This window comes from Schistocerca piceifrons, chromosome 4 (assembly GCF_021461385.2).
Source record: "Schistocerca piceifrons isolate TAMUIC-IGC-003096 chromosome 4, iqSchPice1.1, whole genome shotgun sequence".
In the NCBI taxonomy this organism is placed as follows: domain Eukaryota; kingdom Metazoa; phylum Arthropoda; class Insecta; order Orthoptera; family Acrididae; genus Schistocerca; species Schistocerca piceifrons.
In genome coordinates, this window is record NC_060141.1 from 409,819,011 (window position 1) to 409,833,031 (window position 14,021).

Here is a 14,021-nt window from a genome sequence, read left to right on the forward strand (position 1 = left end):
AGCCGTTCATGGACTTCATGACCCCAAACAACGATAGATTTTTACAGATGAGAATGCGCCAAGTCTCCGGGCCACAGTCGTTCGCGATTGATTTGAAGGACATTCTGGACAATTCGAGTGAAAGATTTGGCTACCCAAATCGCCCGACGTGAAGCCCATCGAACATTTATGGGACACAAAAATGGCTCTGAGCACTATGCGACTCAACTTCTGAGGTCATCAGTCGCCTAGAACTTAGAACTAATTAAACCTAACTAACCTAAGGACATCACACACATCCATGCCCGAGGCAGGATTCGAACCTGCCACCGTAGCGGTCACGCGGTTCCAGACTGAAGCGCCTTTAACCGCACGGCCACACCTGCCGGCTTATGGGACACAATGGAGAGGTTAGTTCGTGCACAAAATCCTGCTCCGACAACATTTTCGCAGCTGTAGACGGCTACAGAGGCAGCATGGCTCAATCTTTCTGCAGGGGACTTCCAACGACTTGTTGAGTCCGTGCCACGTCGAGTTACTGAACTATATCAGCCAAAAGGAGCTCCAACATGATATTAGGAGGTATCCCATGACATTTGTCGCCGCAGTGTATGTGCGTGCGCGTGGGTGCGTGAGCGTTCATGTGTATGTATGTATGTGTGTGTGTGTGTGTGTGTGTGTGTGTGTGTGTGTGTGTGCGTGCGTGCGTTCACGTGTGCGTGTCTGCTCATAGTTCAGAAAATATGACGTCATAGACAGCGAGATGAATCAAACCTGTCGAATCATGCGTGATGTCTAAAATTACTACTTCTATGCTACGTACTCTTTTCGCAATACATTTCGCAGACAGTACTGACATATGCCGGTAAATGGGCCTATAAAATTACACTCATGCTCATAAATTAAAGATAATGCTGGTACATGGTGAAACAACGTTCTGGTGGGCGGTTTGCGGTGCATTTGACCTGTGGTCGTCGCACGCTGGCGCTGGCAGAAGTCCACATACACAGAGGTGTGTTCGTGCATGTCAGAGTACGGTGCAGCGAGTAAGTGTGCAGACGTTTTCAGACGTGCTAATGGTGACTGTGTGTTGAAAATGGCTCAAAGAACACATATTGATAACGTTATGAGAGATAGAATACTAAGCGACTGGAGGCTGGTCAAACACAGCAGGTCGTAGCAAGGGTCCTCTGTGTGCCACAAAGTGTGATCTCAAGATTATGGTAACGATTCCAGCAGACAGGGAACGTGTCCAGGCGCTACGGTACGGGACGTCCACGGTGTACAACACCACAAGAAGACCGATATCTCACCACAGAGCCCGCAGATGGCCACGGAGTACTGCAGGTAGCCTTGCTCGGGACCCTACTGCAGCCACTGGAACAGTTGTCTCCAGATACACAATCTACAGACGACTGAACAGACATGGTTTCTTAACCCGAAGACCTGCAAGGTGCATTCCACTGACCCCTAGTCACAGGAGAGCCCGTAAAGCCTGGTGTCAAGAACACAGTACATGGTTATTGGAACATTAGTGCCAGGCTATTTTTCACAGACGAGTCCAGTGATTCTCCCCGGGTTTTCATCGGGCGTGAACTAGGAACCAGATACCAACCCCTTAACGTCCTTGAAAGGGACCTGTATGAAGGTCGTGGTTTGATGGCGTGGGGTGGGATTATGATTGGTGCACGTACAGCCCTGCATGATTTTGACAGAGGAACTGTAACAGGTGATGTGTTATCGGGACGTCACTTTGCACCAGGTGCAGTGGATCCCACCTTCTTCCTGATGGATGATAACGCACGGCCCCATTGAGCTGCCATCGTGGAGAAGTACCTTGAAACAGAAGATATCAGGCGAATGGAGTGGCCTGTTTGTTCTCCAGACTTAAACCCCATCGAGTACGTCTGGGATTCTCTCGGTCGACGTATCGCAGCACGTCTTCAAACCCCTACGACACTGCAGGAGCTCCGTCAGGCACTGGCGCAAGAATAGGAGGCTATACCCCAGCAGCTTCTCGACCACCTGATCGAGAGTATGGCAACACGTTGTGCGGCCTGTGTACGTGTGCATGTTGATCATATCCCATATTGATATCGGCGTAAATGCGCAGGAAACAGTGGCGTTTTGTAGCACATGTGTTTAGGGACGGTTTTCTCAACTTATCACAGATACCGTGGACTTCAGATCTGTGTCGTGTGTGTTCCCTATGTGCCTAGGTTATTAGCGCCAGTTTTGTGTAGTGCCACGTCGTGTGGCACCACATTCTGCAATTCTCCTTAATTTATGAGCATGAGTGTAGATCATGGTACCAACCAAAGTTCAGGAGATTCGACGTCATAAACAGAGAGATGCATGAAAAAAAAAAAGAAATACTGCATCAAGCATGACGTTTTAATACATTCATTATTCACTACTAACAAGTGAAATTCCCCATCGCACCCCCCTCAGATCTAGTCGTTAGTTGGCCCAGTGCATAGCCTGTCAAAAACTGCACACATATCAAGCATGAAAATGGGAAGAATGTGTTCTGAACTGCGAAAACGAAGTAAAATAGAAACCGTGTACGCTTCAAGCTCACCACATGCCGCATCAAGCACACGCCTGCAGCCGCGGTATCGTGATCTTGTGGATACGGTGTCTGTCTGCGAAGGGGAAGACTCGTGTTCAAATGTCACTCATGCTACAATTTTTTTTAGAAAATTGTGAACTGTCGGTCCGGTTACTGACGTGCCTGTTCGCTGTATTCAGATCTCTGCCTGTGTCGCGGTGTAACGTGCATTTGCAACAGCGAGGTGTAAGAAAGGGACCTCCAGACGTAGTATCACCTATTTGTTCTACTCAAGTGCCACATGTTATGACTCTTTTTTGCGTATTGGATGTTTTGACTTTTGAATTACCTTCTTTGTTATAACATAGTTCATACGCGCCTATCTGTTGTTTTCATTTCTGTGAAATGACGATGCGGCATCTCGCCTGCTCTCTCTATTCATCACATTTGCATGCGGCGGACTGGCCGCTGTGGCCGAGCGGTTCTAGGCGCTTCAGTCCAGAACCGCGCTGCTGCTACGGTCGCAGGTTCGAATCCTGCCTCAGGCATGGATGTGTGTGATTCCCTTAGGTTAGTTAGGTTTAAGTAGTTCTACGTTCAGGGGACTGATCACCTCAGATGTTAAGTCCCATAGTGTTTAGAGCCATTACATGCGGCGGCAGTATATTGTTACCACATGACACAGTCTACAACCAATGTATAGCATGACAATTGCCAAAACTACAGAAGGAGAAAAGACCGGACGGAAAGTTCATAATTCTGTGGAAAAAAAAGTTGGGACACGTGGGGGATTTGCACATAGAATCTCGAAGATGAACATCTTGTTCCTGGACCGTTCACAGTTTCTATTTTTCTTCCTTTTTCACAGTTCAGCACACCTTCTTCTTCCCGTATTCATGCTTGATCTGCGTTCAGTTTTTGACGAGCTATCCACTGGGCCGTCTCACAACTAAATCGGAGGTGGGTGCGATGGGGAGTTTCCCTTGTAACACACTCCTACAGTTCAGTCATCGCAAGAAAATCCCTGACACCTGGCAGTGCTTTTGACAGCTTTGAACTGAGAAGCGGCAAACGGCTGTAGGAGGAAAGAATAGCCGACCGTAGAGATTTGTATAGGCATTACTATAGTGGCTTCTACGAAATCGCGTTGTAGATACGCGAAGCAGCTCACCTATACATTTATACATCATGCATGTTTCTTTGTACGACGGTTTCACATTTTTAAAGGTTTTTCATGAGTCCATAGAAATGAATTTCGTTCAGTACCATATTACAAACATAGTTCATTTTTTGTTTCCGTTTCTAATAGAAAATACGCAAAATAAATACCCAGGCAATCCCGGTTTGTCAACTAGTTGTAAACAGATGGGGCATGCAGCTGGACTGGAGCCTAAGAGAGTTAATTTGTACATGTGGATTCGACCTGTATTGTGAAGTAGCAACAATCTTAGAGCGAGTTGCCCAGAGCTTCCAGAATCTTCTTAGACGTGCGCTACTTTTTTTAAGTTATTAATACAGTCCGCATAATGTCCATTTAACGATTTACAACCTCCACGAACTGCGACGAACCAATGGCAAGGAACCGAAAGATTCTGTTTCCCAACTGAGTTTCGTTGTATCCCTTCATTAACCTTGTATACTTTACAAGAGTTGAGTTTTCAGCAGAAATTCAGAAAAAATTTTCATATACAACTGTTATAATTTTTCAAAATACTCTCCATGAGCACTTATACAGTCTTCCATCCTTTGGATCCACTTCAAAAATGTCTCAGACCAAATATTTTTAGGGAAGTCACTTGGAGTACTGTTTTATGCTGCGATAGCCGCATCATCGGACGAAAAACACTACCTACACATTGTTTTCCTTTGTCTTTGGGAACAGGGAGAAGTTACACGGAACTAGACCGGCTGGATAGTGTGTGTGCGGTAACACTCGCATTTTCTCCTTCTCCAAGAAGTCCATTGTTTGGCAGTCGTTCTATGCTGAGGAATTGTCATGTGGAAGAAGGTGCCTACTCGTCGACTTTGGACGTTGTAATCTCCATATGGCGACGGCTTTCGGCATTCGGTCACCTACCACTCAGCATTGACTGTTCGACGTGCGTCAAGTGTCACAAAGTTGAGATGATCTATCCTGATGAAGAATGTGGCCACCATCTTCTATCCAGAGTTCCTTCATCTTGAACTTCCGTGGGTGGTTACTTACCTGGAAAGCACTGTACTCAAATGGGTTAAATGGCTCTGAGCACTATGGGACTTAACATCTGAGGTCATCAGTCACCTAGAACTTAGAACTACTAGAAGGACATCACAAACATCCATGCCCAAGGCAGGATTCGAACCTGCGACCGTAGCGGTCGCACGATTCCAGACTGCAGCGCCTAGAACCGCTCTGCCACACCGGCCGGCCACCGTACTCAAGATTGCCTCTTAGTCCCAGGGTCGTGATGGTACAGCCACTGTGCCTTTGGCCCAACCTTTGTCAAGTTATTCAAGTATAAAGCGACAGCAATCCATTCCTTTCTGTTTTTGGCTTCTGTCAGGAAAACTGACACGCAACGGGCACATCTTTTAGTTAGGCCTAAATGATTGTGAACGACAATCTGCGCCACTGCCAACCCAATATTTAAGGTCCCTTCAGTGTCACAGTATGTGAGATGAGGATCATCTTCGATCATTTTCCTCATAGCATAAATGTTTTCTTGAGAAACTGCCGTTATTGGGCGACCGGCACGGGGATCATATTGAGGGGACTCTCTATCCTCTGATAATTCGCGTAACCGATCTCCAATGGTGGCCTTAGAAGCGGCAGACGCATCAAAAACACGTACCAGAGAAGAGAGGCATCCTTCTGCAGTTATCTTCTTTTTGTAGTCGCAATAAACCATTGCACGAAAATCGCGGTGCGACAGATCTATCTTGCTATACAATGTGTTTGTAGCTAGAACAGTATTATGAAATGTGTCACGGCGAACTTACATAAGAAAAAATGAACGCCTCGGCATCGTCAACGTATTCCCCGACGGAAGGTTCAGCACCAGAGGCAGGCGTAGAAGTCGATGAAGTACATACAGATGCTTTATATGCCGTAACTGTTCCCATTTGCTTCAACACTTCTGTTGGCAGTTGATAATATTGTGGCCTGTTGGTACTTAATATTGTGGCAACATTGTTTCTTCCTTCTCATTCCTGCTCGAATAGACAAAAGCGAATTCATCGGTTCGAATTTCATCCTACTTCTCGCTATAGTTTGAATAACGTTCATCTAGTTTTTTGTAACATTAGTCGAGAAAAGCAAACGTTGTCAATAATTTGGTGAAATGGGTGTCATAACTATATTTAAGCGCTTCACATCAGAAATCAGTAGTGCCTATGGTTTCGGACCGTTTCACAAGAGTTACAGTTTCCCACTGAAAAACAGTTTTTGTATGCCAAGATCAATATTACATGATTCGCGGAAAGGAATCAGTGGCTCTTTAACGATCCGAAGAGCTTCGGAGACTGAAAGAAGTGAAATTTTCCTCAAAACTTCAATGTTTTCAGGAGGTCTTTGCAACAACTGAATTATTAATTGACAGACAAACTGGGTGCATTTCTGACGTAATATTTGTTTTTGTTGTGGGTGTAGTTGAGATTTTCTCAGTTCATCAATATTTTTTCGACTTCATGCCCTAGATATGGTTTGAGATCTAAGTGCTTTTCAAAATCTAAATTTAATTTTTTTGCGCAGGATGTGTGGTGACAACAACTTTTTTCGTTAATGACTCTATTAGCGCAACGAGGTCATTTAACAGCTTGCACATCTCCCCTGTGTTGAATTCAAAATGTTTATTAACCATATGCATATCTGAAAGAATAGGCTTTAAAAATAGTAAATACGACAAACTGTATTCATCAGGAAACATTGCATAAAGCATTTGATTCGCGTTATTTCAAAGTGCGTCCTAAGCTTTAACCACCGATTTGTAATTCTTGTTACCACAGGCTCTATGGATAACCATCGCGTCACATGCCCGTGGAATTTTGAAGGGTTCTGCTTCTTCATTGATTGTCTGATAAACATCACGATACAACTGTTACGAGTTAAGAATGAAAAAAACCATTTATATGTTTCCCCGCTAAGAAGTCAGCATTTCTTGGCAGCGTTTCATTCGCTGCAGTAACAATTTGAACTGAATGGAATGCACATGCACCAAATGCGGAATGTCTTCTTTCAAGATTTGGTGGACACAATTGTTAACACCTATCGTTATAATCGCACTGTCTGTGCCTACTCCCTGGAACTTGCTTGGATCTAATTTGAATTCTTGAAGCGTCTCTTTAGTTGGTGCCGCAGTAGACAGTGCATTACAGAGCTCGAGATCGGCTGGTTTCGGAAATGTTGAAATTATCGTATTTGTGGCAGCACTGTGATATATTACTGTTATTCCTAAAAATATTCGCGGTTGGGATTTGATAAGTTTTCTTGAGACCGAGAAGTTTATGTCCACGAATCAGCATGGTTTAAGGAAGCATCGCTCGTGCGAAACTCTGCTTATTCTTTTCTCAAATGATGTACTGCGAACTATGGATGCACGGCAACAAGCAGAGTCCATATTTCTAGGTTGCTGGAAAGCATTTGGCACAGTGGCCCACTGCAGATTGTCAATGAAGGTACGAGCGTAATAGTATAGGTTCCCAGCTATGTGAACGGCTCGAAGACTTATTAAGTGATAGAACCCAGTATGTTGTCCTCGACGGCACGCCCAAATTTATTTTTAAGTCTGAAGACTTCTCTCCTTGAAGAATAACCTGCTGTGTTCTGTTTGCTAGAAACTCTTCAGTCCAGTCTCACAGTTGGTCTGATATTTCATACTCTCATAATTTTGTTCATTAGGTTGCCGTGCGGAACGGTATCGAATGCCTTTCGGAAGTCAAGGAACACCGTATCTACTTGTGCGCTTGTGTCTAATGCTTTCTGTGTCTCGTGGAGGAATAGAGCGACCGTTATTTATGGAATCGATGTTGGTTCCTAGATAGGAGATTTTCGGCTTGCTGGAACGTAATGATACGCGAGCATAAAACGTGACCCAAAAGTCTACGATAGACCGACGTCAGAGTTATAGGTCTATAGTTTTAAGCGTCTGTTCGACGACCATTCTTGAAAACGGGAATGACATGTTCTTTTTTTCCTATCATCAGGAAGAAACCTCTTGTACACTGCTACCAGAAATTGGCAGGTTCTTTCGCACTGATTATATCGCCAGGATGTTGACCTTTTTTTCGAATTTCTGAACGTGACGTTTTGTCTTCGATTCGTTTTGAAAGCACCAGATCACGTCAACAGTGATAGTTTTTCCAGAAAAGAATTGCCCATGTTTCGCGTTTCAACCAAGTCGCGGCAGGCGCCCACGCGTCGTTGTTCTAGTTCGTGACTCAGGATATACGTGTCAAATTTTTCCTCAAACTTTCTTCTTCTTCAAAACATTCTGTAGAATGTCTTGAATAGCTGACTTAGAGATATTGCTCCTTAGCGATTTGCGTCACAACACCGTTGACACACTACGGCTGCACGTCCAGTATTTAACGCTGCCTGCTCACAACTGACTGGTCGAATACACATCTTTTGTTTACAGCTGTTAGTTCAAGCTGCTACCGTAGTTTACACGCTGACGTCGCTTGTACGTCCGGAATAAAAACAGCCGAGAAATTTTTTGCACTTACGGTGCAAAGGTGTTGATCTACTGGCTGGAGAGGCCCAGGAAGACCAAAGTAATTATGGGCAACGGCACAGGCTGTGCCCTCTGATCTTTGAATGAAGAAATGAAATATGATGGAGATGGAGTATCCGCCACGCATTTTTATAGTGCTTCACAGGCTACACACATGGGTGTAGCTGGAGCACACTATAGTTTGTAGTCGGATTCGGTTATTGCGCGTGATGAATTGTAGCCGGTTATTGCGCGTGATGAATTGTTGCCATTCTTGTAAAACATCGCAACTTTACAATATTACGAAGATAGTTTCCTATTACTTGTGAGAATCGATGACCTATGTTGTGAAACATATTGGGCTGCGCGATTTCGAGCCTGATTGTGGTGTGAAATGTTCAGTAACTGAAGCCTTCTTGAGTGAGTCTCATTAAATTATTCAAGCTACACGGGAACACCCGCAGCCAAATAATTCGTCTTCTGACAATAGTGCACCACTGCTGAGCCGGACAAGATTCGTTACTAAGTGCAACTACAGGCATCGTCCATGTTTCTACAGTAACACTGTTATCGCAAACCGCACTGTAGCTGTCTAGCGGTAGAATTACTTCCACTTTCCCCTCTACGACATCACAGACCCAGATTGTGCTACAAAGCTTCAGTTTGCAGGTAATTGAAATGTAGCCACCTGCGTAACGGAAGAGCTTCCAGGGAATGTAACTCCCACCCCAAGCGTCTAATTATACGCTGAGGGACAAAGAAACTGGTATAGGTATGCGTATTCAAATACAGAGAAATGCGAACGGGCAGGATACGGTGCTGCGGTCGCCAACGCCTATATAACACAACAGGTGTCTGGCGCAGTTGTTACATCGGGTACTGCCGCTACAGTGGCAGGTTATCCAGATTTAAGTGAGTTTGAACGTGGTGTTATAGTCGACGCGCGAGCGATGGGACACAGCATCTCCGAGCTAGAGATAAAGTGGGGATTTTCCCATACGACCATTTCACGAGTGTAACGTGAATATCAAGAATACAGTAAAACATCACATCTCCGAAATCGCAGTGACCGGAAAATAATCCTGCAAGAACAGGTCCAACGACGATCGAAGAGAATCGTACAACGAGACAGAAGTGCAACCCTTTTGCAAATTGCTGCAGATTTCAATGCGAGCCATCAATAAGTGTCAGCGTCCGAACCATTGAACGAAACATCATCAATATTGGCTTTCGGAGCCGAAGGCCCACACGTGTACCCCAGTGGTACCGAAAGTGCCCTCCGCCACACACCATTAGGTGGCTTGCGGAGTATGATGTAGATGATGACTGCATGACACAAACTTTTACACCTCGCCTGGCTCGTCAACACCGACATTGAACTGTTGATGATTGTAAACATGTTGCCTGGTCGGACGAGTCTCGTTACCAATTGTATCGAGCGGATGAACGTGTATGAGTATGGAGACAACCTCATGAATCCAGGGACCCTGCATGTCATCAGGGGACTGTTTAAGCTGGTGGAGACCCTGTAATTGTGTGGGGCGTGTGCAGTTGGAGTGATATGTGACCCCTGATACGTCAAGAGACGACTCTGACAGGTGACACGTACGTAAGCATCCTGTCTGATCACCTGCATCCATTCAAGTGCATTGTGCATTCCGACGGATTTGGGCAATTCCAACAGGACAATGCGACACACCATACTTCCAGAATTGCTACAGAGTGCCTCCAGTAACACTCGTCTGAGTTTAAACACTTCCTCTGGCCACTAGTCTCCCCAGATATGAACATTATTGAGCATATGTGGTATGCCTTGCAACGTGCTGTTCAGAAGAGATCTCCATTCCGTCGCGCTCTTACGGATTTATGGGCTGCCCTGCAGGATTCATGGTGTCAATTCCCTCCAGAACTACTTCAGATATCAGTCGACCCCATGCCACGTCTTGTTCCGGCACTTCAGCGTGCTCGCGGGGGCCCTACACGACATTAGAAAGATGTTCCAGTTTCTTTGGCTCTTCAATATATGCCGGCCGGTGTGGCCGTGCAGTCCCAGGCGCTTCAGTCTGGAGCCGCGTGACCGCTACGGTCGCAGGTTCGAATCCTGCCTCGGGCATGGATGTGAGTGATGTCCTAAGGTTAGTTAGGTTTAAGTAGTTCTAAGTTCTAGGTCACTGATGACCACAGATGTTAAGTCCCATAGTGCTCAGAGCCATTTGAACCATCTTCAATATATTTATTAAAAATATGCTGTCTGATCAGAAACAAGCGGTCATCCCCATGTAATGTGGATTTGACCACTAGATGACACCAGGGAAGGACCCGCCAGACTACACTACTGGCCATTAAAATTGCTACACCACGAAGAAACGCAGATGATAAACGGGTATTCAAAATGGTTCAAATGGCTCTGAGCACTATGCGACTTAACTTCTGAGGTCATCAGTCGCCTAGAACTTAGAACTAATTAAACCTAACTAACCTAAGGACATCACACACATCCATGCCCGAGGCAGGATTCGAACCTGCGACCGTAGCGGTCGCTCGGTTCCAGACGGTAGCGCCCAGAACCGCATGGCCACTCCGGCCGGCAAAAACGGGTATTCATTGGACAAATATACCATACTACAACTGACATGTGATTACATTTTCACGCAATTTGGGTGCATAGATCCTGAGAAATAAGTACCAAGAACAACCACCTCTGGCCGTAATAACGGCCTTGATACGCCTGGGCATTGAGTCAAACAGCGCTTGGTTGGCCTGAACGGGTGCAGCTGCCCTTGGAGCTTCAACACGATACCACAGTTCATAAAGAGTAGCGACTGGCGTGTTGTGACGAGCCAGTTGCTCGGCCACCATTGACCAGACGTTTTCAGTTGGTGAGAGATCAGGAGAATGTGCTGGCCAGGGCAGCAGTCGAACATTTTCTGTATCCAGAAAGGCCTGTACAGGACCTGCAACATGCAGTCGTGCATAATCCTGCTGAAATGTAGGGTTTCGCAGGGAGCGAATGAAGGGTAGAGCCACGGGTCGTAACACATCTGTAATGTAACGTCTATTGTTCAAAGTGCCGTCAGTGCGAACAAGAGGAGACCGAGACGTGTAACCAATGGCACCCCATACCATCACGCCGCGTGAAACGCCAGTATGGCGATGACGAATACTCGCTTCCAATGTGCGATGTCGCGAATCACGGATGCGACCATCATGATGCTGTAAACAGAAACTGGATTCATCCGAAAAAATGACGTTTTGTCATTCGTGCACCCAGGTTCGTCGTCGAGTACACCATCGCAGGCGCTCCTGTCTGTGATGCAGCGTCAAGGGTAACCGCAGCCATGGTCTCCGAGCTGATAGTTCATGCTGCTGCAAACGTCGTCGAACTGTTCATGCAGATGGTTGTTGTCTTGCAAACGTCCCCATCTGTTGACTCAGGGATCGAGACGTGGCTGCACGATCCGTTACAGCCATGCGGATAAGATGCCTGTTATTTCGACTGTTAGTGGTACGAGGCCGTTGGGATCCAGCACGGCGTTCCGTGTTACCCTCCTGAACCCACCGACTCCATATTCTGCTAACAGCCATTGGATCTCGACCAACGCGAGCAGCAGTGTCGCGATACGATAAACGGCAATCGCAATAGGGTACAATCCGACCTTTATCAAAGTCGGAAACGTGATGGGAGGCATTTCTCCTCCTTGCACGTAGCATCACAACGACGTTTCACCAGGCAACGACGGTCAACTGCTGTTTGTGTATGAGAAATCTGTTGGAAACTTTCATGTCAGCACGTTGTAGGTGTCGCCACCGGCACCAACCTTGTGTGAATACTCTGAAAAATCTAATCATTTGCATATCACAGTATCTTCTTCCTGTCGGTTAAATTTCGCGTCTGTAACATGTCATGTTCGTGGTGTAGCAATTTTAATGGCCAGTAGTATATAAGGAGGCGAGGAGTACTGTGTTGTTAGCAAAGAAGCAATAACAGCAGAATGGGCCGGACGGAAGACTTCAGTCAACTCTGAGATGGACTAGTCATGAGATGCCACCTGCGTAAGAAATACATCAGGGACACTTCAACACTTCTAAAGCTGCCAAGTCGACTGTTGATAATGTAGCTGTGAAGTGGAAACACAAAAGAACAGCCGCAGCTAAACCATAACCAGGCATACCTCACGTACTGATGGACAGGGGCCATCGAGCATAGGAGAGGTGGTTGAAAAAATCGCATCAAATCAGCGTAAGGAATCATTCGAGAGTTTCGAAGCGCTACCCGCAGTTCAGCTAGCACAATGACTGTTCGTAGGCAGTTAAAAAGAATGGGGTACTACGGTCGAGCAACTCCTCCTAAACAAAGCTTGAAGTGGTGTAAAGAGCAACGGCACTGGACAAAGGACGACTGGAAACGCGTAATCTGGAGTGAAGATTCATACTGAACCCTATGGCAATCCGATGGAAAGGTTATCGGTTTGGCGAATGGCTGGATAACGTTACCTGCCATCACGTATAATGCCAGCAGTGAAGTAGGTAGTGCTGTTACGGTGTGAGGGTATTTTTCGTGGTCAGAGTGTTGTCACCCTGTTTTACTTAAGGGAAGCTAAATGCAGAATAATATGAACACAATATACACCAGCGTGTACTTCGTACAGTACAAAATCAGTTCGATGACTGTGACTGATTGTATCGGCATGCCAGAGCACCCTGTCATAATGCAACATCTGTAAGGCAATGTTTTCTGGAGAACAATATTCCCGAAACGGACTAGCCTGCTCAGAGCGCCGACCTGAAACTAATGGAATACTTTCGGATGAGTCATAACGGGCTCCCATTCCTCCATAGACATCCAGACACCTTACGATCAGATGGTGTACAGTTGAAAGCGACATATTTTTGCCAGTGATTTACGATTGCTTTTCATATGTTGGACAAGGAGCTGTCGTTGTTGTGGTCTTCAGTCCAGAGACTGGTTTGATGCAGCTCTCCAAGCCACGCTATCCTGTGCAAGCTTCTTCATCTCCAAGTACCTACTGCAACCTACATCCATCTGAATCTTTTTAGTGTATTCATCTCTTGGTCTCCCTCTACGATTTTGCCTTACACGCTGCCCTCCATAACTAAATTGGTGATCCCTTGATGCCTCAGAATATGCCCTACCAACCGATCCCTTCTTCTAGGCAAGCTCTGCCACAAATTTCTCTTCTCTCCAATTCTGTTCGATACCTCCTCATTAGTTATGTGATCTACCCATCTAATCTTCAGCATTCTTCTGTATCACCACATTTTGAAAGCTTCTATTCTCTTCTTGTCTAAATTATTTATCGCCCACGTTTCACTTCCATACATGGCTACACTCCATACAAATACTTTCAGAAACGACTTCCTGACACTTAAATCTATACTCGATGTTAACAAATTTCTCTTCTTCAGAAACGCTTTCCTTGCCATCGCCAGTCTACATTTTATATCCTCTCCACTTCGACCATCATCAGTTATTTTGCTCCCCAAATAGCGAAACTCATTTACTACTTTAAGTGTCTCATATCCTAATGTAATTCCCTCAGCATCACCCGACTTAATTCGACTACATTCCATTATCCTGGTTTTGCTTTTCTTGGTGTTCATCTTATATCCTCCTTTCAAGACGCTGTCCATTCCGTTCAGCTGCTCTTCCAGGTCCTTTGCTGTCTCTGACAGAATTACAATGTCATCGGCGAACCTCAAAGTTTTTATTTCTTCTCCATAGATTTTAATTCCTACTCCGAATTTTTCTTTTGTTTCCTTTACTGCTCGCTCAATATACA

General features: G+C 45.5%; 1 protein-coding gene across 1 annotated transcript in view; it reads left to right on the top strand.

Annotated features, from left to right (window-relative positions):
• The window catches only part of LOC124796451 (L-lactate dehydrogenase), a 321,578-nt gene that overhangs the window by 160,769 nt on the left and 146,788 nt on the right, over positions 1-14,021 (top strand). The window lies entirely within an intron of this gene.